This window comes from Panthera tigris, chromosome B1 (assembly GCF_018350195.1).
Source record: "Panthera tigris isolate Pti1 chromosome B1, P.tigris_Pti1_mat1.1, whole genome shotgun sequence".
NCBI lineage: Eukaryota > Metazoa > Chordata > Mammalia > Carnivora > Felidae > Panthera > Panthera tigris.
Window position 1 is genome coordinate 64,144,610 of NC_056663.1, and position 27,536 is coordinate 64,172,145.

Below are 27,536 nucleotides of genomic sequence, written 5' to 3' on the forward strand. Positions count from 1 at the left end.
GATGGAATGTTCTGTTAGGGCCATTTGATTTATAGTATTGTTCATATCTGCTGTTTCCTTATTGAGCCTTTGTTGAAAGTGGAATATTAAAGTCCCCAGCCATTATTATATTGCTGTTTATTTTTCCTTTAAGTTCTATTAGTATTTGTTTTATATATTTAGCTGCTCTAATGTTGGGTACATAAATGTTTACAATTATTATATCTTCTTGTTAGACCACTTTATCATTATATAATGACTTTCTTTGTCTCTTTGGATCATTTTAAATTTAAAGTATTGTTCTCTGATAAATTTATAGTTGCCCCTGCTTATTTTTGTTTCCATTTTCTTGAAATATCTCTTTCCGTCTCTTTACTCTAAGTCTACCTCGATTCTTAAAGCTAAAGTATCTTGTAGGCAGTATATCATAGGATCTTATTTTTATCCATTCAGCCACTTTGTATCTTTTAATTAGAAAATTTACTCCATTAACATTTAAAGTAATTATTCTTGGCCAAGAACTTATAATTGCCATTTTGTTAAATTTTTCTCTTTGCAGGTTGTTTGTTCTTTGCTTCCTTTCTTGCTGTCTTTGTGACTTGATTGCTATTTGTAATGGTATATTTTCACTCCATTATTGTAATCTGTTGTGTATCTCTGCAGTTGGATGGGGTCACTATATAGAGTCACTTGTCAGTTGGGGCCACATAATATGCTCCACAATTGGATGTAGCTACTGGCTGGGCTCCCTGCCTGGACAATGTCACATGCTGTATTCAGCAATTAGACAAGGCTATTGGCTAGATTCTGTTGCATGGCAAGAGTGTAGACTGGGCTCCATGGCTAAGTTATAATGTAGACTGGGTACTGAGGCTGCCCAAGGTCACTGTTTAGACTTTCTGGTTATTTGGGACCAGAAGCTACACTTAAGAACTAGGCAGGGCTGCTGGCTCAATTCTTTGCCCAAAGCCCAAAGCCCAAAGCAGGATGGGCTAAGGCTGCCTGAATTCTCTGGTCGCATGGGACTGGCAACCAGTCTTAGCAAATGGACAGGACTGTGAGTTTGCTTCCATGCCAAGGCAGGGTGTCAGAGCTGGCTCACTAGCCAGTAAGGCCCACTGGTAAGAAACCTGAATGAGCCAGAACTGCCTACTGAGCTTCCGTCAGGGCCCCATGGGCAGAGCTGCTTGCTGTGATTTCTGCTGAGGTGCTACTTCAAGCATGGCTCTAGGATGGGCCACATAGCTGCCCACATTCTCTGTCCAAGCTTCCTGGTAGGGCATGACTGCAGGCTATCCTGAGATGTATGCAGGGCTTTGAAGTTGCTTCCCTGCCCAGGTAGGTCCATAGAGCAGCCTCCATGGCCATTATAGGCCCATTGACTGGGAACCTGAATCAGGGAGAACTGCCCACTGAGGTCCCTGTCCAGACAGGGCCATTGGCTCCAATAAGCAGATGGGCAGAACCACTGGCTGGGATCTCTGCTTAGGTGCATCTTTGAGGAGATAAGCAGTTTATAAACGTCTGATCACTGGTTGTTCTCCCCCCTGTTCTCCCTTTTCTGTTTTATATCTAATCTTCAGTGGTCAAGACCCACAGATTTCCTCAGTGATTCCCGTGAGGCAAGACCCAGATATGCTTCCTGGGAAGCAACTGCAATGGTGAAAAAGTTGTATGTCCACCTTGGGCTATTTTTTCCTCACTGAAGAAACCACAGGCCTGGGTGGTTCCTCTTTATGCAGCATTGTGCCAACCTGGGGGAGAGGTAACATGGTCCAATGTAGCTGCTCCTCTTACCCTTCTAATATAGTGCTTCTCAGTCTCTGTGGTCCAGCAGTATGCTTCAGTATCATTCCTGGATTTGCGGATTTTCACAGTTATGTCTTATTTATCAATAGTTGCTAGCTGGTCCTCTGGTAAGGGGACTGAAAGCAAGAATGACCTGTGTTGCCATAGGTCTCTCCTAACTTACAAGTTTCTAGGTCTAAAAATATGGATTAGCAAATATATTTTCTGTCTCTTTGCCTCTCTCTTTCTCTGATGGTGTCAATAGAGTATCTTTAAGTAATGCATGCAACAAACATTTTGAATGTCATAGGACATCATTAATACTGTTTACTGAAACCTTTTATCTATGGTAAGGTGGAATTTCATTTGATATGTGCAAAAGATGGTTATATTAGCTGCTGATTAAAGCATTTTGTGTTGACAGGATATAGGCTGAACTTTAATATTCTTAATCTTGTTTACCAAGCTATATTAGTAAATTAATCCTGTGATATGTGCCATCAAGTCTGCATATCTTCTCATATGCTTGCAATATACAGGCATCAACTTGTGGTAACATTTGGATAAACAAGAATAAAATGTGTTCTGTGTGGCTAGTTGAGTTGTGATTTTCAAAGGAATGCAACAAGTGTATCTCAACACCGATCTCCAGTCTCTTGTTTTATTCTCAAGATACCTTACTACTGTTGTTATAGCAGCACTCTCAACAATAGCCAAATTGTGGAAAGAGCCTAAATGTCCATCAACTGATGAATGGATAAAGAAATTGTGGTTTATATACACAATGGAGTACCACGTGGCAATGAGAAAGAATGAAATATGGCCCTTTGTAGCAACGTGGATGGAACTGGAGAGTGTTATGCTAAGTGAAATAAGTCAGGCAGAGAAAGACAGATACCATACGTTTTCACTCTTATGTGGATCCTAAGAAACTTAACAGAAACCCATGGGGGAGGGGAAGAAAAAGAAAAGAGGTTAGAGTGGGAGAGAGCCAAAGCATAAGAGACTCTTAAAAACTGAGAACAAACTGAGGGTTGATGGGGGGTGGGAGGGAGGGGAGGGCAGGTGATGGGCATTGAAGAGGGCATCTTTTGGGATGAGCACTGGGTGTTGTATGGAAACCAATTTGACAATAAATTTCATATATTTAAAAGAAAAAGATACTACTGTTGGTATTGGAATATAACAGGGGAGCCAGGTGCTAGGAAGTCTTGCATGAGAGTTGGAGAAATTACCTGGGAGTCAGACTTTCTTAATAACTGATACAGTTTAGTTTGATTTAATGTCTAAATAGGAGAAATAAATCACAAAGGACAGGGAATACTGACCAGGTCAAATACGAAATTACAATTCCAATTCATTTTAGCCTGTCAGTTCATCTAAAGGTGTTTCCCCTTGTATACCATTATTATCTTATTTGATTGAAAATGCAATCTAAAAGGTAAGGTTATTGCAGAATGTTCTCTTCTCCAAACTCTGTACAAATATTTGATTGGTTTAGAATGAAATGATTTATTCTTTTATGATCTAGGTACTTTGTTTAGATGGAACATTGACAGACAAATGAGGTAGGCAACATTTCCTAACCTATATATTTTCCTTCAGAACATTACTAAATTTTATATTGTAACTTATTACTACTTTTACAACTCATTTGTCACCTGTATACTCCCTAGTTTTTCCTAAAAGAAAACTAGCTGGAGTGATAAAAACACACACAAAAAACCAGCAAGCTTTTACTGACACATAAAATGTACATTACATTCATTTACAGTTTATTTGTTGAGAAAGGTGTAAAATAAAGATCTTACAGTACATATATAGAATTTTAAAAAAATAAAAAATAGGAAATCCATCTATATAAAATATATAGTACATATGAGCATAAAATTTAGCTCCATGCTTCCAAAAGCAAGGCAAGTATAGACATACAATATATATGTGTTGTAACATACATCAGTTATTGAAGGAATTCCACTATTTCTGGCATCAAACTTTATAATGGAATTTATCACGTGGATCCAAAAACGAGTCAAAGACCCTAAGTGATAATATCTTAACAATGAATTTGTAAAAGGTATAGAAAATATTCTTCATAAAAATATTTTATCTGTTGATTTTCAGTGAAAGCCAAAAGCAAGTGATTACATTAATACTGACTGAAGTGTGTTGTGAATTTGGTGCGTGTTGTGTGTGCATGCGTGTGTATGTTCTACCTGACATCAAAGTCAAGCTTTAGACACCTGGTTTCTAAAGAACAGAGATAGTGTGTTCCCTAAATAGTCCTTGTCAAATCCTGATTTTCTTGAGTCAGACTTTGACAGGATCAAGTGAGTCATCAATTCAAAGTTAAGCTTCGTGTCCCTAGCCTAAGGTGCAAAAAAGATGCAAACCTGCTGTAGTGCTGAAAAAGGAAGGAAGGTGTTATTTGGATTCTAGCCAGATACATATCAAGCTTTCTATTCTCTCTTCTAGATCCCCCTCATCTTCATTTTAGTCTTTTGTTTCTCTTCATCCTGAGCAATATTCTGACTCTCCTAGGTAAATCCGAGGCAAAGCCTGGATACTTCTCAGATTCTCCCTCAATACCCCATTTTTCTCCTCTGTTGCACATTAAGGCCCAAGGGAGACACTCAATTCTCTGGGAATAGAAGTTGGTGGGAACAGATGAGTAACAGCCAGTGGTCAACAAGAAATTCCTCCTGTGGAAGATGGAATGAAGCTATAACTACTTAACCATTAACACTTTGGTACTAAATAAGCTATCCGTAGTTATAATGGTTCAGAAATGAAATATATTGATACTGTTCCATGTATCAATAGGATACATTTTAAGCTTTCCATACAACACCACAGAGATTTAGCATTTTAATATATATATTTGTCTGTCTGAAAGACATAGAATTAGTATGACTTATTAAGCCGCATATGTTAACAGGGAAAGAATGGGAAACATTTTTGAGCTTTTTATGTAAGTTAGAAGATCCAAAATAGAGTTTTCTGATGGTAACTAGCTGACTACATGACTAGAATACACTATCAACATAAGATATGCATTTAGTCGTGCTATTTTAAGGTTGCACTTCCAGAGATCAGATTGAGAAGGCATTAGAAAATGAGGATCTTCCCACCTAAAGGATTATCTTAAGGATCTGATAATCATCTTAGCCTTCATACACATCACAATTAGCATTAGAAGATGCTCAAAAATAAAACAACAATAAAGGTTGCCTAAATTTGTGACAGTGTCTTCAGAGATTTGGATTGGACATCATTTACACAGCAGAACTGTCCCTATCCCTACTTTCAGCAGACATTCTTTCTGCAAATAGTTTCTTTCCTGTTTTTCTATGATACAACTCAGATTTATATCCTTGAAAATAATTGCAAAATAAATTTGAGATTGAAGTTAGCTCAATATTGGGATAGCCATGTTCTATTTCAAAAGTTTAAGTCAGTAGTCTTTGGAGAAAGTTTTGAGAAGAGTCATTAAGAGAGCATATGAAGTTTGCTTTAGTTTTAGTAGGTTGTTCAAATAAATCATTAACTATGTTAGTGAATGTCCATATTGAGCACTTAATAAATATTTGTTGAATGGGATTGAAAATTATAATAGGCTTGCCTTTTAGAATTATTTTTTAATTTTATTCCCTTTCTTGGTTCAAAATTAAAGTATAATAAGGGTCATTACGTCCCAGTTTCTTCATCTGTAGTATTAGAGATACATGCTCCCTCTAATGGATGTTTGTAAGCCTGTTAAGTATCATTATAAGGCACTTAGGAATCATTTTCCAACATATTTGTTCTAAAACATTGTTGCATCCACGCGACTCCTGAAACAGAATGCTAGGCACCAGTGACAGTTGCAACAAAGTTTATTACAATGAGAGGCAAGGCCGACCGATCGGGACCAACACTCTTGATAAGAGTGTGGCCCCGAACAGCCGGGGTACAGAGTTTTTAGAGCCGATCACATCGTTTTATCATTATCTGGGAACAGAACAGAGAAACAGTTCCCAGATGAGTTAGAAACAGTTGCCAGATGAGTCAGAAACAGTTATCGAATGAGGTGATTATTTTAGACTTTCTGCCGCTAAGTTGCAACCAGTGGATCTCCTTGACCTTGTCTCTGATGCTCTTTTTTTGAGGTTTTGTTTCCTTCATTGGTAAAGCCTGATTCACAAGAGTATGGAGTATGATTTACAAGAGTAAAAGCAAGGCTGTTATCTTTTGACCTTCAGTGTCAGAACAAAGTTGTTATCTTTCAAGCTAAGCGTTAGCCCTGTAGTACAATTTAACCCTTACAACATGAACAAAAATTTTTGTTAATGGTATCTCTTAAACTCTTAAAATCTAGGAAAGAATTATTGTGAGGCATAATAGTAACAATATTTTTTGCTTTTGTAGCAAAGCAGGTTTTAGTTATTTGCTTTCCTTAAGCAACGTGAAGTACAGTTTAGGAATCATGTATACTAATCCACTGCCTAACTGCATGCATTTGTTATATGGCAAAAGAACCAGCATTGGGAGATTCAAAATGGCTTAAAAAGTGCATGCACACAGGTGTGCCTGGGTGGCTCTAAGTCCGTTAAGCGTCTGACTTTGGCTCAGGTCATGATCTCACAGTTTGTGGGTTTGAGCCCGCATTGGGCTCTGTGCTGACAGTTCAGAGCCTGGAGCCTGCTTCAGATTCTGGGTTTCCCGCTATCTCTGCCCCTCCCCCCCTCATGCTCTGTCTCTGTCTCTCTCTCTCTCAAAAATGAATAAATATTAAAAAAATTCCCCCATAATTTGGCTATTGTTGAAGTGAAATAAGTCATACAGAGAAAGACAGATACCATGTGTTTTCACTGTTATGTGGATCCTAAGGAACTTAACAGAAGACCATGGGGGAGAGGAAGGAAAAAAAAAAGAGAGGGAGGGAGCCAAACCATAAGAGACTCTTAAAAGCTGAGAATAAACTGAGGGTTGATGGGGGGGTGGGAGGGACGGGGGTGGGTGGGTGATGGGCATTGAGGAGGGCACCTGTTGGGATGAGCAGTGGGTGTTGCATGGAAACCAATTTGACAATAAATTTCATATTAAGAAAAAAATTTTAAATAAAAAAGTGCATGCACACACACATACAAACACACATACTTTTTTTTAATTTAAAAATATCCAGGATATACATTAACTATTGCTCCACCTAAAGTGGGGCATAGGACTGTTTGGTTCACAACAGTGGAGGGATATTCACAAGGTAAGCTGTTGTCTGCTCTTTGCAGACAATACAAGTTATTCTGGTTTCAGTGTCAGCAGCGTTGAAGACAGCAAGGAGAGCCTTGGTGAATAGAGAAGTTCCGAAAGCATTTCATCTGAGGAAATTGAAGTTTACTTATTTCTGGTCCTCCTTCTCAAAGTTCTAGTTCAGCTTTGAAAGCTATGATGCTGCTTATCTTAAGATATTTCTGTTTAATATGTGAAATTAAAGATGGTTTAGTTGGTAATTATTTCAGTTGGTGATTATACCTACTTAACTCATTTAAATAAAGGGAGATAAGCAAAGAATAGTTTGCTTTTGTAGTTGAAAATTTTATCATTATTTTAAATTAATGGATTGGATTTCTTAAACCTAAAATTTCCAATTAGTAATGAACATAACGTTTATGTAGAATATTTAACAGTCAGTAGAATAACAGAGTTTTCATTCTACATAAAGTTTTAAAATATCTTCCTACTGTGCAGTGATTTAAATAAAATATGTGTAGTGATTGACATGATTGTACTTAAATCTGTCCTGTTCAAAAAGGATAAATATAGAACATCTGAAGAGCATAGCACCAGGGACAATTACTCTTTAATATATGGCATGTTTATAATTCCTTAACTGTTTTCCATTTGGCTAATAATATTTTCTGTTCTAAAATTATATGAGAAAAATAAGTTTAAGGAAAATTCCTATAGATATTACCCACTTAGAATTCAGCCTTGATATCTTGTAAAACTGCTTTGAATCATAGAGCCCCCAAAAACATGCAGAACAAATTAACTAATTGTTAGAAAGTTCTGGAAGTTAGAATGTTCCCTGTTTCACAGCTTTTGAGAATTCTTTTATCATGGACATGCCAGGACAGTATTAGGATTTAAAGTTCAAGATCCTTAGAAAGGAAGTATATAGAGGAACCTTAAAATCAGAAATCTCTACCCTAATGAGGCAGACCCTGAGTGTGGAAAGAAATTCAGCCACTAAGGAAGAAAATGATAGTGTGTCAGGTAGACAACCTGCAAATGGGGAAAGTCTAATGAGAGGAATGGAATGCTTGGTGGGAGACTGAGCTCAGCTGGAGGAAATGCATATTTAGAGATATAGTGCTCCACACAGTAGATATTAGAGAAAGTCTTTTATCAGGTAGCAAGACCCTATTCCAAAGTAGTAAATGTTTATGTAGCACTTATAGCAGTATGTTTCAGTATCTAGGGTCTTCCCTGAAGTAGCTTATATTTTATTTTCTGTTTGGCTTTACATGCAGAAGGGGAGGATTATAAATTAAAAAACAAAAATCACTCTCCCTATCGACATAAAAGTTAAACGTTTGGGACTCATTCAAATGAGCCTTGCAAGATTATATGATTTGCCTAAATGGCAATGGTCAGAGCCTTCTGGTTCTTCAACTTTGAAAATCTAGTATTTATTAGGAATCATTTTAGAAATGGAGGTCATTGGTAATGGTCTTTAGGGTATGAAGGGAAGAGGTGCATTTGGAAGTATGATTTTGAAGGTAATGGGTCGGAGAAGATGACATGGCTCTGAAAAGAGGAGAAAGGGACAAGTATTGGAGGAGGACAATAGCCCACACTACGCCATAGCCTTCACTGGCTCCCTAAAGTAGGAGTGATGGTGGAGTTGGAAGTAGTTTTGGAGAACTCAGCTATTACATGTAGCAGGGAATAGGACAACTGATGTTCAGAGGCTGGAAAGAGCACTCATTTGCAGAGGTTAATAATAATATGCCTACTGTGATTGTCAGTTGGGCCCATTCTAGAAACAAAGAGAATCGATTATAATTATTTCCTTTTGATAGAGAGAATAACCTACAGTTACTCTCCCAGTCTGTGAATCCAGAATCTGACAGTTTTGGCTTTTCTAGAACAGTACACTGAGAATTTCCTACCTGAAGCTCTTTGTTTAGGCATGAAAAAGGCATTAAAGATGCAATCGGTGGTTTTAACAAATGTATGCAAATTACATTACGATGAAAATTGCGTCTCCAAGATTTTCTCATTAAGAGAAGGGCCAACAATCAGTAAGCATAAAATACCTCATGTCTGCAGTTTGATATATTCACTGTTTCAGCACCACTTAGGGTACTCTGTGAGCCAGCGATAGCATTCTCTTGGTCTGTGTGATCAACTGTCTCTAATTATGGTATCAAATCACTTGAAAAGAGGCAGGTTCTTGTATCTGTGTGTATTGCCTTTTTAATATTTAAGTAGATTTTTTAAATTCTCATTCTCTAATGGTAATACTCACATATTACAGCTGCTAGAGCTAATGGAGAGATCCCGATGGGGTTAGAGCTAATTGAGAGATCCCGGTGGGGTATAAAGGTGTGCTTGGTATTAACCATGATGGTCTGCTTTGATATTTCATCAATTACAGCTTTTTGTAGAGCATTGTTGAGTATATCTTAACAGTGCTTTTGACATGTGTTACCATCCATTCCCACAGACTTGTCATTACCCCTCTTTAAGGAGTTATTGGGGGAAATGAAAAATACTAATGAGCAGAGTTTGTTCCCTACTGGCAATGTTTTTCTGCTCATCCAGCGGTTTTACAGCAGAATTTCTCATTTAAATGATGCAGTATAATTTCATTGTCCACATGGAAAATGGAATTTATTTAATATTAATTTTAAGGAGCTAGAGCTTTTAGACATAAAGACAACATCAGCAAAGCACTTGATGTAGAGCTGCACTTGCCCTGTTGTTTATTCTGAAGTTCCTGAAATGAGTGCTTCAATAGAGAGGATAAAGGGGGAGATTATAGATGCCTTGGTTATTCCCATAAATTTTGCAAAACCTCTGAATATCTGAAGTAGAATACAGCAATTGCTCTACAGGGAAGAGAAATGCCATTCCCGCTGTAAATCTTTACTGCCCATGCCTTTGCAACCCATTTGTCAGTCTGAGCCTTTCTATAACAATTTTAACTCTGAAAAAATATCCCCAAGGCTGAAAACTTATTAAAACTCTGTGTGGAATAAGTATACTGCCTTGGGTGCTCTATGGAGCTGCAAAAAGAGAGAAGACTGGTCTTACCCCTAGGGGCAGTAAATCTGATGAGAGCCAGAGGCAAATAAAAAGGGCTGTGTGTACAAGACAGGTGACCAAGTATTAATAAAGACACCAACATTCATAAAATAGGCTGGATGGAAAGTTTGCCATTGGGTTAGTGAGCTGTACTACACTCAGAACAGGACATACACTAGCCCTACTGCTACTTATAATAGCTACCACTGAACTTTTCCGTATAGTAGACACCTTCTTTACATTGTATTAAATCTCTACTACAACCTCATAAGATAGTGTAATCCTTCATTTATAGAAGAGAAAGGTAAGCTGTTTTAATGAAGACTTTATTTTTTAAGAGTAGTTTAAGGTTCACAACAAAATTGAGGGGAACATGCAGAGATTTTCCATATACCCTCTGCCCAACACATGCCTAGCCTCCCCCTTTTTCAATATCCCCCACCAAAATGGTTACTGTTGTTACAGTTGATGAACCTGTATCAACACATCATCACCAGATTCCATAGTTTACCTTAAGGTTTACTCTTGGTGTTGTACATTCTTTGGGGATGAATAATGGCATATATCCATCATTATGGTATCATGTAGACTATTTTCACTGCCCGAAAAATCCCTCTGTGCTCCTTCTATGTATCCCTCCCTCCAGCTCCCAGCCCCTGGCAACTGTTTATCTTTTTACTGTTTCCATAATTTTACCTTTATCAGAATGTCATACACTTGTAATCTATAAGGTATGTAGTCTTCTCAGATTGGCCTCTTTCACTCAGTAATATGCACTTAAGTTTCCTCCCTGTTGTTTCATACCTTGATAGCTCCTTCTATTTTAGCACTGAACAATATATCCCATTGTCTCAATGCACCAATTTATTTATCCATTCAGTTACTGAAGGGCATCTTATTGCTTCCAAGTTTTGGTGATTATGAGTAAAGTAGCTATAACTATCTGTGTGCAGATTCTTTCCGTATACATAATTTTACAGCTCCTTTGGGTAAACACAAATGAGCATTATTGCTGGATTGTATGGTAAGAGTATGCTTAATATTATAAGAAACTGCCAAATTGTCTTCAAAAGTAGCTGTACCATTTTGCATTCTGAGAAACAGTGAATGAGTGTTCCTGTTGCTCTATACCCTTGTCAGCATTTGATGTTGTCAGTTTTCTGGCTTTGGTCATTCTAATAAGTATATAGTGGTATTTCGTTCTTTCAGTTTTCAATTCCTTGATGACATACGATGTGGAATGCTTTTTCATATGCTTCTTGCCATATATGTACCTTCTTTGGTGATATTTCTGTTAAGAAATTTGACACATTTTTAAATCAGGTTGTTTCTTTTCATATTGTTAAGTTTTGAGAGTTTTTTGTATATTTAGGGTAATAGTCATTCATTAAACATGTCTTTTGTAAATATTTCCTAAATATTGTCTTCTTGTCATTCTCTTGACATTATCTTTCAGAGAGCAGAAGTTTTTAATTTTAATGAATTCTTATGAATTCTTTGCTTTGTGGATTGTGCCTTTGGTGTTGTATTTAAATTGTCATTGCCATAACCAAGGTCATCTGGGTTTTCTCTTATATTATTGCCTAGGAGTTTTATAGTTTTGCATTTTATATATAAGTCTGTGATCAATTTTGAGTTAATTTTCGTGAACGGTTTAAGATCTGTGTCTAGATTCATTTTTTGCATGTAAATGTCCATTTGCTCCAGTGCCTTTTGTTGAAAAGACTACCTTTGCTCAATTGTATTGCTTTGCTCTTTTGTCAAAGCTCAATTGACTATGAAAAGTAAGATTTTATGAGGAAAATTCTCTTCACAAAAATAATCCAACTTCTTTATCACTGTCAAAGCCAGTTTGAACCTAGGTCATCCATTTACGACCCTACATTGCTTCCACAGTATGCATCATTTACAGTCAGTAAGTGTGATTAGGGAGGTTCTTACCAATTTGGCATAAAGTTGTGCAGTGAACTAAAGGATAGCAAAGTGCTGTCTAATGTGTTTTATGGTAGACAGACCCCAACCTGCCATAAATATCTGGCATTACTTTAAACAGTTTTGTTTTTGACATCTTGGAACCATTCTTAAAATTAAATGTTAATGATTAAACCACTGTATTGATATTTAATTAATTATTGGTCCCTTGATACACATATTTATGATATGATTAATCTCTAAGAACCAGCAGGTCTGTATTCCTTCAGTGTCTACCACAATACTGAGCACAGGTTAGCTTTCTTTTTTTTTTTTTAATTTTTTTTAAGTTTATCTATTTTTGAGACAGAGACAGAGCATGAACGGGGGAGGGTCAGAGAGAGAGGGAGACACAGAATCGGAAGCAGGCTCCAGGCTCTGAGCTATCAGCCCAGAGCCCTACGCGGGGCTCGAACTCACAGACCGCAAGATCGTGACCTGAGCTGAAGTCAGACGCTCAACTGACTGAGCCACCCAGGCGCCCCACACAGGTTAGCTTTCTAACATATGTTAAACCAAACTGAATTGAAGACAGAATATATAAACTGGGAATTTTTCATTCATTCTGTCATCTGCAATGTCGATTTTCTATCAAATACCTATCTTTGGTTGCCTTTCTATAAGCAATAGATGGCAATCTCTATATCAAAAGATGTTTATGGAATAGATTTAGATAAATAGTAATTAGTCACGATTAAAGAGATCTTTAACCTTCTTTTTATTGTTTACCTTATTAGACTTATTACCAGGAGCAAACTACAGGACAAGTCCTTAAGTGCTTTTTTTTTTTTTAATGCATGAGCCTGTATGTGGGCATTGCATTTCCTGTGATAGAGGTTACAGAAGCAAGAGCAATTGTTAGATCAGAAAGGTCACCATGTGGAAACATTGAAAAAGAAGATTTTTTAAGAAATAAATCCCGTATGTAGGAATATCATATGTCTGCTTGCCAGTTCTCCCTAAATAAATTCTTAAATTTAATAGAGTTGCAGTCAGAATTCATTCATTCAACAAATATATTTTCAGAGTCTGCTATGTACCAGCCATTGTTATGAACATGAGGTTTCGCAGAGCACAAAACTTCATGGAGTTCATTTTCTAGTGGGGTAGAAAGGCAATAAAAAATAGTATCAAACACTTATCTATTGGATAAAAACAAATCAGAAGAGAAATGTAAGGATTTCTGGGAAAGGGGATCAATGGAGATCTCACTGAGAAGATGACATTTGAGCAAAGACAAAGGACATGAAAGGAGCAAGCTATGTTGATACTGGAAAACAGACTTGAAGGCTGAGGAAGATCATTGCAAAAGCCCTGACTTGAAGCATTCCTGGTGTGTTTGAAAAATAGCATAACTTGAATAGCAAAATGTATCATGTTGCTATTTAGTAAGAAAGAAACCTGTGGGAAAAGCCTGTGTGTGTGTGCATGTGTGCGCATGCATGCATGTGTAGTGGTGGGTAAGATTGAGAGTCTGTTTCCAAACATATTATGTTTGAGCTATTTATTATACATCCCAATGGGGATATCACATATTCAGTATACATATGAATCTAGAAGTCAGGTTAGAGGTCTAGGATATGGACACTTAGGAATCATCCACATTTAGATGGTATTTAAAGCAGTGAGACTGTTGATATCAGTCAAAAACTTAGCCCAGATAAAGAAGAAAGGAGGTCTGAGGACAGAGCCTTGGAGTGTTCATATGTTTAGAAAGGAAAATGAAGTAGAATTGACAAAGAAGATGGACATAGGGGACAAAGACGTAGGAGGAAAATGAGGAGAGTACTATGTCTTAGAATCCAGATGAAGAGTGTTTCAAAACTAAGGAGTAATCAGTCATATAAAGTGATGTTTAAAAATTGAAAATTGACAGCCAACCACCAAATTTAACTATGTGGAGTCATTTCGTGACCTTGATAGGGGAAGTTTTAGTCAAATGGTAGAAGTAAGGATCTATTTGCAGTTGGATAATTAAATGAGGGAAAAGGAAGTAATTCAAGAAAAGGAAATATGGACAGCTTTTTGATGAATAGCAATCAAAGAAATGCTTAGCTGCTAGAAGATAAAGTAGTTTGTCTATTTAATATTAAGAAATTAAAATGTACCTGTACATTAATGGGAAGAGTGAAGTAGTTAGATAAACAATGGTGATGTAAGAAGAAGCAGAAAATAGTTGGAATGATATTCTAGGTAACGGGAAATGAGTGGTGCTCAAGCAGGGCACTAGAGACATGGGCTACATAGGATCAGGGAAAATTTATCTATAGGAAGAGCAGGAAGGTAGACATATGGACACAGCTGCAGTTTTTTTGGATAGATGGAGTGGTGGGAATATCTAGAAGTCCTTATATTTTCTCAGAGCCATAGGAAGCCAAGTCATAGTCTGAGCACAAGGATAGTGAGGAAGTGCTAGAAGGGTGAGGAAAGAGGACTTATTACAGACACGGTGTGATTTCTGGGTCCACTTGAAATAAGTACACTTAATTGGTAGAGACCAGTTAGCATGGTTAGTTATTTTTTGTTTGCTTGGTTTTGTTTTTTTCCCTAACATCTTCAGGTAGGCAGGTACTGAGTAGGCATCAAGATGGAATTTACCGATGTTGGGATTTTCCAGATGTGAAAAGACATGAGAATGCAAGGACTATGAGGGTGAGTAGATATAAGTGAGTATAATGATGGATTTTGGAATTTAAGTTTTGTAGGGATAGAGGTGAGAATATAAGTTAGGCAAGGGACAGAAAAAGAGAGAAGTTTCAGAAAATTATATATACCAGTGGGATTGAAGAATTATTGGTGTCCGATACGTAAAGCTAGAAAGATGTGAAGTATTAGGCAAAGAGTAGATGTCTGACCTTGAGATTAGGGATGTAATACAGTTTTTGGAGATGACAAGGAACATATAGTGTGATTCAGTAGAGGTTGGTCATGATGTAGTGAAGGGATGAGATAAAAGGGATGAGTGGCACAGAGAGGCCACAGTGTTTGAATGGTTATATGCGTGGATATTGAAATTATTAAGATTTATTTAGGAGTTGTAGAGAGAGTGAGCAATGAGATGAGAGCTCAAATATTCCAGAAATGAAGGGGAATGGACCAAGGGTGAATTGGCTGCAATTGAATTAATAAGGATGGTGCAGTTTGGTGACATGCATTTGAAACTGAGGAGTTTTAGGGAGGAGGATAGGAGAATTATCTATGAAGGGCTATGAGGAACCTGGATGACTCTCACCTCTCAATTGTGTGGTACAAGGGCTGTGGGGGAGAAGAGTCATTATTGTATATATAAGAGTAATTTCTCATCTTGTTCAATGATCTTTTTTAGGCACTTGAGAAAAGTAACAATTTTTTAGTAGAATAGTGCCAGGATAGGAGTCAGGAAGACTGATATGCCAACTGTGGCTGGAACAGATGGCAGGCAGAGGAGAGGGTAGGAGAGAGATCAACAATAAGGCTATTATACACGTGTAGGTGAGAAGTTACGAGAATTTTAGAAGGAGAATTTGGGGGAAAACCAAGAAAAATAATTTCTGATGAAGGAATTCCAAGAAGGTAATTGACATTCTTAGATTCTCAGAAATCCCTAAAAAAATAAGGATGGAATGCCTTATATTGCCATTTACAGTCCAGAAAACTGAAGCATAAAGAAACAAAATGATTAATCCAAATTGCTTGGCTGATTACTACCAAGCTGGAAGCCGAGTTCAACCTTCCTGTCTGTCAGATAGTGCTATAGAACAAACAAAACAATCAAATCCCAACTGATTCCTGTAGTTTCTGTTCTTTATGGTTTTATCATCACTATTACTGTTGTTATAATTAACTACATGCTAATAAACCCTAACTGGAATAGAACAGGAAATTATTCTTGATTCTTTTCAACACAATATATATTTAACATAAATTCAACAGAAAACAAGAAGACACAATCAAAGAAAAATATGAACGTGTAATCAGAGAGAAGTGTTCGCACACTATACTTTTATGATTGGTTTTAGAAAATCATTTTTATTTCACAAAACAGTGATTTCAGTGCCCAACAGCGTTATTCACAGAGAAGTCATTGAACCACTTTCGCTGGGAGCTTTTATTTCCCATTTTCATATGTGTTTATTGTCAGGTAGTGGGTTCATGCCTGTTGAATGACTAAACAGTGCAGGCAAATGGAAGGGTGAGGGGTTAGTCCCGAGAAAGGCAAGGGGCATTTCCTGTGCATTACCTGCATCTAAGTGAAAACTCAGGTACTCACTGAGCATGCCCACTGCCAATGTATGCAATCAAAGGCATCTGCTTATAAATCAGTAAATTCAAACGATAAAAACAAAAACTGGCTACCTCAACCCTCTATATGGAACCTTAAGATCAGAAGATCTTTCACAGTATCAAGCAGGAGACTTTTCTAAGTGTGTGGGAAAGCAAACTTAGAGATGTAAACCCTGAAAAACATCATCTATCCTTCCTGCCTCCACCGGCACTGTCTGCCTCAGACTTTGCAAGGGCGGTGGCTAACCACATGAACAATTAACTGTAGGGAAATATGTTTAGCCTCAGTTTTGTTTCAGATTGAAGTTATGTTTAGGTTGAGATGGTTGTCTTTCCATAGCGAATGTACTACTTCTCATCTGCCAGCCATAACCTTTTGTGCCAGTTCATCAAACACTCAAGAAGTGTAGCTATCTCAGGAAAGCAGCTTGTCCTAAAATGATTTATTCCTATTCAGAGGAAGGTATAATTGGCATTTTGAAATAAGTAAAGCAGTAGAGGTAGTAATGAAGCTAAACAACTCCAAGTGTCTGTTACCATAATTGCATAAGTAGACATCTTAATCATTTTGGCTGCTGGAAACTTTGGTGCTGCAAATTTTCTAGTCATTGCGAATGCAATGCACTGTTTGTAGGTGGAACTGCATATATGTGCGCATATGTGAATGAGCGCACTTCTTACCTTTCAGCAAGATGGTTTTAAAGTGACCTGATATGTACCTGTCTTTATTCTTACAGGGGCTGACAATGAAACTTATTTCTTCATTAATTAATCTTTGATTATATAAATCTACATAGCTTTGTACTAAGCATATTTAGTGTGAGGCCAAGATTATGGCTCGGTTCTTACTTTAAATGTACTTAAATCCTTATGTGGAGATTTAGACAAATAAATGGACAACTACAAGATAAAGTACCAAATGCTACAATCAGGAGGCTATAATAACATAGAGGAAAATTGCCAAACCAATCCAGCCTAGGAAGAAGGTTTCTTCTTCGGTTAGCCGAGTCCTGAAGAATTATGGATGTTAGCCCACTGTCCCTAATAGGAAATAATATTACTTTGTACCTGAGAGCCATTGGTCTTGTAATTCTGAATCACCATCTCACCCTGGTTTGTTTTCTGGGATTATTCAAGAAAAAGGGGAAGTGGGTGAAATGATTTAATTGAGGTGTCAAAAGTTAGCTTAGTACAAATTATTGAGGAACATCATGAGTTGCCTATGCTGTTTGACCAGAGATCAAATTTTGAGTAGATAATCGATCGATTCCTTTTCTGGCTGAATTATTCATGCTGCCTGTGAGCACTTCTCTGACGGTGTTGGTTCCTGCCTTCCTGACATATGGTGGCTCTTTGGTTAGCTCTTGATGTGTTCTAATGAGGCTTCAGTGAATGTTTTAGGGATGCTACTAAATGTTCCTTCATCTTGACTTAAAAGAAAACCATTACTATTAATTCATACATTTATTCAAAAGATACTTATTAAGCTTCAACTATGTGTCAAAGGCTCAGTTACAGTCCCTTAATTTTTCTCATATAAATTTTAGAAATAGTAATTAGCTATTCAAAAATGGAGACAATATTATGTCAATTTTTAATAATGATTTACCCAGGTCCCCTTTGTATTTGTATGCTTAATGTGTTAGAAGACAATTCCCCATGGGTGTCTTGCATTTCTGAATATCTTGTGAGCAGAGACACTGTCTGCCTTCATTCCAAACTATCTTTTCAGAGATGTTTGTATAGCAGACAGCCATGGAAGATAGAAGTAATGTCTCCATTGAGAGCAAAGTCAGGTTTGTTCACTGTCTAGTGTAATAAAGATAACATCTCCCTCAGGGCGAAGGTCAGGCAAGTTTACGGTCCTTCATAAAAAACCTAGGTTCTCTAAGCTCAGAGTTCCTCTCCTATAATGCAATCCACTGAGGGTGCAGATATCACCAGTTCCTCTTTGCATTAACTTGTGGAAATATGATTTCAACGAACTGGCACAAATGTTAACGAACTGGCTATGGCTGTTGCTATGAGGAGTAAGGTCGTTTGCCTCTGACCTTCGAGTCTCATGTTCTTGTGCCAACATGAAACTATGGTGGCCAACTAATTCTCTTGCAAGTGGAGTAAAATCTCAAGACCCTTTACCATTCCTGACATAATGGTATTCCTGACATTCCTGACATAATGTTCTCTTCAATTGTTTTTCTTCTATCATTATTTTCTTTCCATATAATGAAAAACATAAGTACACAAATTAATCATTCTTTTTTTCAACAAAACTCACTTAATATAATGCTTTCTTTATACCTGTATTCTTTATGACAGATATTTGCTACATCATAAGAAGTATAGTAGCTTGGATCTTCACAACTCAAGCAGCAGATTTCTTAAGGGGTGTTTTTTTGAAAGTTCAAATATGTTTATTACATGGACACAATCATAATGATAAAGCATTAAAACTGTAGATTTCTAAGTAGTTAAAGTCAACATTCATTTCCTCCAAAGTTTCTTGTAGTGAATGTGGTCAACTGCCATTTTTCCCATTACCCTTTCCCAAAGCATGTAAGATTAAAAATGTAATAAAAAGAAGTCTTATCCTAAGACCATATTCTCAAGGAGCATTTTTTAAAATGCTTATTTATTTATTTTGAGAGAGGGAATGAGAGTGCCTGTGAACAGGGGAGCAGGGGAAGGGCTGAGAGAGAGAGAGAAAGAGAGAATCCCAAGCAAGCTCCACACTGTCAGCATGGAGCTCAGTGCGGGGCTTGATCCCATGAACCATGGGATCATGACTTGAACCAAAATCAATAGTCAAATTCTTAACCTACTGAGCTACCCAGGTGCCTCTTGAGGAGTATTTTTTTTTAAAACTAAGCTCTGTAGAGCCTCAGTGGGCCATCTGGTTGGATTGTGAGCAAGCTTGAAAGGTTTGCTCCCATTTCAAACATAGCAGTTCCACTCATATATGTTCTCTATATTACATGTCTGTCTAAGATTTTAGGCATAAATGAAAGAAAGAATGAAGGAAGGAAATAGTAATGAGGATATATTTTGAATCACTGCTCTAGATTATGAATTTACAAGGTTTCTAGTCTGGGAGAGAACTGAGTAGGACAGTGATCATGCTTTTTCTCCCTATTTGTTAACTTAAAATGTGAAACTGAGTATGTGAAGAAGTTTGACATTTTTATTTTGAATCTTCTACATGTTTAAAACTAAATAGTGAAAATACTAATGGACTCCTCAGCCCATTAGTTTGCTAAATTTTCCTCAGTTTTTTGTTTGTTTGCTTCCTTGCTTTTTCTTTGTTTTTAATCTGTAGGGACCATTTACTGTATGTTTCATTGAAAAAGGAGAGGTTAATCCAGGTAATATCATTTGATGATTGTGAAATACAAAGCAGGACACAATCTTGTACCAATAGTTACTTGCTAATAAAAGAAAAGGCCATAGTATATATTATTAATCATCTTTAGGAGGATAGTTATCATGTAACATATATTAGAAGAGGAAAAACAAAAGTGCCGGGCAATTTGTTGTTGTGCTTTCTTCAGTAAACTACTTTGGCTGTATTTGGATTATAGCCCTTGGATGATAAAAAGGAATCAATGTTCCACTAATTCACAGTAGTGAGCAAGTCAGGGGGAAAAAATCCAGATGCTTAGGGAACAGTGCAATGTATTATGGGAATGCACTAGAAAGCCCTTGCTTGTCCTGTGCAATGATGACAGCTTTTTTTGTTTTCCTTTATTTTTGTAAGTTGAGAGAGTTCATAAACTCCTGTAGGCAAAAGTACTCCTTTGTGAAACGTATTTTGGGGAATAAATGCTGTGGATCTATATCCACTGGAAATTTACGTTAATCTTTAAAAATGAGAAAACAAAATACAAAGCAGGAACAATGTGAAAATAATTAGGAATTTTGGTTTGTGTTCTTTAGTTAACACTTTCTGTTCTAGATTTTCCTCTTACAAATTCAGGCATTAGAATTATTTACCGTGGGCACATGGGTGGTTCAGTTGCTTAAGCGACCAGTTCATGATTTCAGCTAAGGTCATGATCTCACGGTTTGTGGGTTCGTGCCCTGCACCAGGCTCTGTGCTGATGACTTGGGAGCCTGCTTGGGATTCTCTGTCTCCCTCTCTCTCTGCCCTGCCCTGCCCTGCTCTGCTCATGCTTGCTTGCTCTCTCTCTCTCTGTCTGTCTCTCTCTCTCTCTCAAAAATAAATAAACATATAAAAAAATTATTTACAGTATGAGCTAGTAAAGTCATTTGTCTCTGTGGGACCTAAGTAAGAAATCAGGAGGACAATTACTCACCTTCTCAGAGTAAAATTTTAATTACTGTGTGTATGTTGCCAAGTGCATGGAAATAATTATTACGAAAACATATACAACAAGAGCTCTCAAAATTGTGACCTGACAAGATTTTGGTGTCCTTTTCTCTCTTCCTATGGTGTCACCTGAACTTTGAAGCTTGCTTTTGTCTCTGGTGTTTGAAATACAGGTTAATTATACTAACTGATGTGAAGTCAGAAAAATAAAACAAGTATAAACAACAGTAACATTTCAAACTTGCCTGATACAATTCTCTGAACATTTATGCATTTGTTAGACACTAGTTTGTTTCTATTATTGTATAGAAAATAAAAAAGGGTCAACTTTGAGATCCAGCAGATAGATTACCAGTGACAACAGAGAGCTGGCTTATTCTAGATTAGTGATATTTCCAGAATTTAAGTATTACAAACCCCAAAATACATAATTATTATAAAAATCAAACCCAATTATATCACATAACATATTGACCACCAGTGCAGTAAAAAAAATAAATAATAAGTAATAAATATAGAAATAAGCATGTGTTTCTCTCTCATCAGGAAAATAGAAAATGCTTTGAATTTTTAAATGGAGGAAGTGTAATGTAGGGAGTTGGTTTCACAGATAATGGAATTGCTGATAAACCCTTCTTCATTCCTTTCTATGTTATGTGTTATAATCCCTAATTCCTTTCAGATCACTGTACCTCCCATTTCCCTAAAAAACGCTAACATCAGAGTTCATTCTATCAAACTATACTACTTAATACCTATTTTTGTTACAATCTTCCTTATTCCTTGAAAATGTTAGCTCCTAGATAGTGATCCTCAAATTGCTCTCACTTCTGTTCAATATTAATACGTTTCTTAATTTTTTTTTGTAATAATTGATCCATTCAATCTATATATAATTTCTTTGTCCTTGTCTTCTCCAATATTTTTGTCTCCATCCTAACTAATTCATCCCTTCCTTTGGCCATTCTTTACACCAGTCCTGTTTAATAGAACTTTGAGCAGTGACGAGAATGTGCTGCACCTATGCTGTCCAGTATAGTAGTTCTATAGACTGAATGTTTGTGTTGTCCCTCAAAATTCATATGTTGAAACCTAATCCCCAAACATGATGGTATTTGGAGGTGGGACCTTTGGGAGATGATTAGGTCATGAGAGTGGAGCCTTCATGAATGAGATTAGTGCCTTTATAAATGTGACCTCAGAGAACTCCCTCATCCCCTCTGCCATGTGAGGATACAGCAAAGAGATGACCATCTTTGAATCAGGATGCAAGTCCTCACCAGACACAGAATCTTTTGGTGCCTTGATATTGAACTTCCCAGCCCCAGAACTATGAGGAATAAATGTCTTCTGTTTATGAACCACCCAGTCTATGGTATTCTTTTATTCTGGGATCCTGAACAGAGTAAGACAAGAAGCCAGTAGCCATATGTGGCTCTTGAGCACTGAAATGTAGCTACTGTGACTAGGGAAGTTAATTCTAATTTTATTGAATTTTGATTAATTTAAATAGCCACATGTGGCTAGTGGTTGTCATCTTATACAGTGCAGTTTAGATCTTGTCATTAATAATAACTCTACCTACTCCTTAATCTCATTTTCATGTATAATCTTTCTCTCACCACCCTGCTTATACTTCTAGCTCACTTTTTTCAGAGCCCATCTGCAACAATTGTTAGATATCTAGACTCTAGAGCTTGAATCCATTGATCTTACCACTTTTCACTGTCTTTAGCCCAATAACCTTCTCATCATCCTTCTTACACAACTCTAATTCCATGATCCATCACTGGAATCACTTCCTTGTGCATGCCATTCTTCTTGCTTGCCCTTCTTTTCATTCTGGATATCTCATAGGAAAACTTCCAAGTCAGGTTATATCTAATCCTTTGCCTACTCTTGACACTTACTTGTGCCATGAATGTAGCTGGAGAAAAACATACAAGCCTCTCACATCTCCCTTTAACTTCCTGGCCACTTAACCACAAGCAGACACATAGAGCTACTGGAAAATCCTATTTATCTAGCTCATTCATTCTCTCACTAACCTGATTGGTCATTTCATACCTTTACCTCTCTGCTGAGAGCCCCAGGCCTCATTCATCAGTTCTCTAAACTGATGTCCTTGCTTCATATTTAAGCAGAATAGAAGCAATCAAAAGAGAACTTCCACAAGTCCTTGTACTATCATCTACCCATGTGTTCATCTGTGCTCATATACCTGAAAGTTCTCTCCTTTTGTTGAGTAGTAAATATCACACTCTTAGCTAAGGCAATGCTGCAGTTGTGCATTAGATTAAATTCCCTTCATCTTACTCAACGTCATTGAAGAAATTATTTCAGAAATAATCAGTTTCCCTTGTATTCCAGTGTTCCATCAGCATACAAGCATTTTGTCATCACACACATCTTACACAATAACAAAAACTCTCATAACCCTAAATTTTAGCTATGCCCTACTTTTATATTTCCATTTACCCCAAAAATACTCAAAATAATTGTCCAGGGGCACCTGGGGGCTCAGTCAGTTAAGTCCAGAAGTTCAATTTCTGCTCAGGTCATGATCTCACGGTTCATGAGTTCGTGCCCTGCACTGGGCTCTGTGCTGACAGCTCAGAGCTTGGAGCCTGCTTTGGATTCTATGTCTCCCATTCTCTCTGCCTCCTACTTACCCCACTTGTGCTCTTTGTGTGTGTTTCTCTCTCAAAAATAAATAAACATTAAAAGAAATTTTTAAAAATATTGTCCACACTTTCTACTTTCACTTCATGCCTTCCTTTTCTCTCTTAAGCCCACCTAAACAAAGTTCTTTCCTTCATCAAAATTACATTGTCATGATCACCAGTGACCTTCACCTTCCTAATTTATTAATTTTGTATATTTTTAAAGATAAATTGTTTTCTTTATTTTCTGGTTGTTTTTTTTTTTTTTTAAGTAACCTCTATTCCCATGGTGGGGCTTGAACTCACAACCCAAGAATAAAAGTCTCATGCTCTACCAACTGAGCCAGCCACACACCCCTTTACCTTCCTAATTTTATAGCCAGGTGTCAGTTGCCTTCTGACACAGTATTTGACTTCAGTGGTTATTTCTCCTGTTTACAATGCTCCCATCAGTTGACTTCCAGGACACCCACACTCCCATGGTCTTCCTCCTACTTAACTTTATCAGCCACTTTTTCCCCTTGCACTTCTTTACTGTACAGTCCCCTTATCAACAACTTTATACTACTCTGGAGCTGAATCCTTAAACCTCTTCTCTATTTTAACTTACTCCTTAAATTATTTCATTCATCTCTAAGCTTTAAAACACAACTACATGCTGATTACTCCCAAATTTATACCTGCATCCCAGATCTCTCCCCTGAAGTCCATACTCAGAGAGAAGTATCTAATTCTCTACTTGACACTCTACTTGATGTTTAGTAAACATTGCAAATTTAAGTAAAACCAAGTTTCTAATCTCCCCTTCTCAGAAACCTAACATTTTCATTCATTCATTCATTTATTTACTTACTTATGAGAGAAGGAGAGAGGGAATGAGAAAGCGAGCACTAGTTGTGGAGGGGCAGAGGGAGAGGGAGAACCCTGTGTAGGCTCCATGCTGTACAGAGCCAGATCTCACGACCAATCTCACAACCATAAGATTGTGACCCCAGCCGGAATCAATAGTTGCAGGTTTAAATGACTCAGCCACCCAGATGCCCCTCAAAAACTTAACATTCTTATATGGCCCCAATCTCATTAGGTGACTATTGCATCTTCCTAATTTTTCTAGTCCCAAACCTCAGGGTGATCCTTTCTTCACCTCTCACCTTTCTTCCTATTCCTTCCTCCAAACCACATCCAAGCCATTGAAAATGAATCCAGATTCTAGCTACCTCTCTTCGTGGTTACTACCCTTTCCAAACCATCATAATCTTTCTACAAAATTTACTGGAAGGGCCACTTCATTGGTCTTATCGAATTTACCCTTGCCTCCCTACAGTCTAATCACAACAAACAACTAGAGAAATCCTTCTTAAATCAGGTTGAATTTGTACTCCTTGGCTCATTCCCCACTACGTTTTAAGCCTCATCACTTTCCACGCTCAGATTCTCCCTCTACTCCGGCCACATTGGTTTTCTTGCTTTCCCTGGAACATTATCAGGCATCTGCTCCTTTGCATTTGCCCTTCCTTCTGTGTGCAAGGATGTCTGTTGTTACCTCTGTGTCTTTACTACCTCCTTCTAAGGACTCCTCAGCATCATAGTTTTAAAAGTGTCTTACCCTAGATGGCTCTGGATTAGAGTCTACCAGTAGAGCTTCTGGGAGTTCTTGAGATTCATAATGGTTTAAACTCTTAAGAACTTAAATTTGTAGAAAGATGTTCAGTATTGCTGGCTGAGATCTTTGGCAACAGATTCCCTGACCTTCCCTCCCCAGCCCTTCCAAAGCTTATGTAAGTTTCTAGTGTACAATATCACTTCATACTTAGAGTATAAAGAATGGCTTCTGTTTTCAGGAGTGAAACCTGATATACACTCGGGAGACAAATAATCTTCCTCTTAAAGCTATATTCCACCCTTCTTGATTTCCTTCAGATATCTACTCCCTGTCCTATAATGAATAACACCCACATTTCTATTCTGCCTTTCCTGTTTTATAGACATTGATTTACCTGCACAGTATTTATTACCATATGATTTCCCTATATCGACTTGCTTCTCTATTTAATGTCTTTGCCTCCCCAATAGAATGTAGGCCTCTTAAGGCCAAGGATACTTTCTCTTCGTTTCACTGCTGCATTCTCATTGCCAGAAGCATGTACAGCATGTAGTAGATTCCCAATACATATTTGTTGAATGAAGGAAGGAATAAATCAGGTTATACTTTAAAAATTAACATAATACTAATGTTTAAATGGTGCTATTTGCCAGACAGAGGTGTAAGGGCTTTATATACATTAACCTGTTTAATCCTTTTAACAACACAATGAAGTGTATGTCAATATCACTCAATTTCGCAGGTGAAGAAACTGAGACATATATAGATCAAATAATTTACCCAAAGTCACACAGTGAATGGAGATCAAGGGTCAGGGTTTCATCTTTGCCAATCTGACTCCAAAGTCTATACTTTTATTTCTGGTGTTTTACTGCTTCTTAAAAAACAAATAGAATTGTGTATTAATTGTGGCACAAAAGCATCAGAAATTGTAGCATATGTTCCTACATTTAAAATATAACAAAATAGTGCATGGTATTTATTATTAATAAAAAAGGACTTTTGATTTGGAGATAGTAGTTTGACAATAATCACTTACCAGAGAGATGTATTATAAGGGTATGTGCAAAAGTGAAATGAGAGGGTGCTACAGTGATCAGAGTCACCAGCTCGAAAGTTATGTCTTTTGGTCTATAAAATGTATTAGAAAAGGGAATCAGGATCAGAATATGATTCCTGCTGCACATGAAGGATGACCAAATACCACTGAGGAGATACTCAGGTGATTTTGGGACTAAGTTCTGAGAAATTTGATCAGGATCCCTCTGGTAAGTCTTTATTATCCTTACCTTTTTTATTCCACCATGTGACATATATTTGTTGGAATATGTTTGGCTGTACTACATGGTGATGAGACTATATCAAAGGTTATGAAAGAGTTCCTGTTCTAATTACGTTTATAGTTTAGTAGGAACACTTAAGAAAATACTATATTATATAGCTTCTTTGTTAAAGGTGAAGCCTCTGTATTCCTACTACCTGGGTTCAGGTCCTGGTTCCAAGACTATATCTGAATAAGACATTTAATCTTTCTGTACCTCAGTTTCTTCATCCCTAAAAAGAGATGAAAGAATATCTACCTCAGAGGATTTTTTTTAATTAATGATACAGTTTTTATTATTTACAACAGAAATGCTTAAAAATTAAAAGAGTGGCATAATGAATAAATGCTAAGATAAATAAAGAGTGCCTACAAATCATTGAACAAAGATTAACAACCAATAGCAAATTAGGTAAGGACTATTAACAAATGGATCTTAAACATGTGGAAAGATGCTACTTCACTGGTAATAAGAGAAATGGAAAATAACACTACAGGGGATACTATTTCTCTTCAACCAGATTGTTAAGGATCAAACAGTTTGAAAGCTCCATGATACAGAGGGAGGGGACCAAATTCTCAGACTCCTACATTTCTGGTGACAGTATGAACTGGGGTCACATGTACCCATCATGCCTTGAGTTAGCCTCTGTGACCTTCCATTCCTGCTCTGCAGATCTGTCCTTCACCTGTGCTCGTACTTGTGGAAGAGATGTACTCCAAGGGTGCTCACCACAGCACTGTTTGTTAGCAGAGGGATGGAGATGACTTTAACATCCATGGGCAGGAGTCCTGGGCAGCTCTGGTATCTTCTCTGTGGGTCTTGTTCTTCCTTGCCTGAAATCCATTGACCAGGCTGGCTTACATGCTCACAGCAGGACTATTGCTGTCTAAGACTGAAATCTGAGATTTGTGACTGGTCAAGAACCAGCTTTGGCTCCAATAATCTGTCTCCTTATCTCTGCAAGAAACTGATATAACGTAAAGGACCTTAGAAACATTGAGGAGTACACTAAGCAGATGAGAAATTCATATTTTCCCTGACCAGAGCACATGGCTATTGGCTATTGTCCTCAGCTGAATAAATAGTGAAGCAAGGTAGAAATGCACAGGTGACCATTGGAAATAGGGATCCAGAACTTCAGGGAGAGTTTTTGGTTGGAAAGTTTGGTATTTGAAGATGTCAAAATGGGGAAAGTCTTTTAGGCATGAGAATTTGGGGCAGGGGAAGAAGAGGATTCAGGACAAAAGTTTAACTAACCTTTGATATTTTTCATACGATTTTTCTTTTTTTTTTTTAAATTTTTTTTTCAACGTTTTTTATTTATT